Source organism: Somniosus microcephalus, chromosome 11 (assembly GCF_052327205.1).
Source record: "Somniosus microcephalus isolate GS21.2 chromosome 11, FLI_Smic_1.0, whole genome shotgun sequence".
NCBI classification, from domain to species: Eukaryota; Metazoa; Chordata; class Chondrichthyes; order Squaliformes; family Somniosidae; genus Somniosus; species Somniosus microcephalus.
The window spans coordinates 67947255-67947712 of NC_140997.1; positions in this window are offsets into that span (position 1 = coordinate 67947255).

Here is a 458-nt window from a genome sequence, read left to right on the forward strand (position 1 = left end):
TCCTGATATGGACTCCCCTCATGTGAGGGAGCGCTAAATTGTAAAATATACCCTAAATTGTAGTATGTCGTCAGCATACAGCAATACAAGCTGCCTCACAGTCCCCAATTAAATTGCAAGCAAGTTATGGTCTGGTGGATAGTTTGTGCCATGCGTGGTGCACATTACATAAACTTTTGCTGAGCACCGTGTAGAAAATTGTACTACTTTTCATCAGAGCTGGAGTTTACTCTGGTTACTGTAGTAGCAAGTTAAGATTGAAAAATACAATTTTTGGAATAGTGACAAAGTAGTTTCATTAATAATAAACATAATAGTACAGGCACAATTTTTTTTATGCTTCAAGGTGGCCCTTTCAGCATGTTCCCTCATAAGGTTTCTCAGTATTTTACCTTGTGAGCCAACGGCAAGACAGTTACTAATTTTCCTCAAAAATAATCATGCTAACAGATATTCAG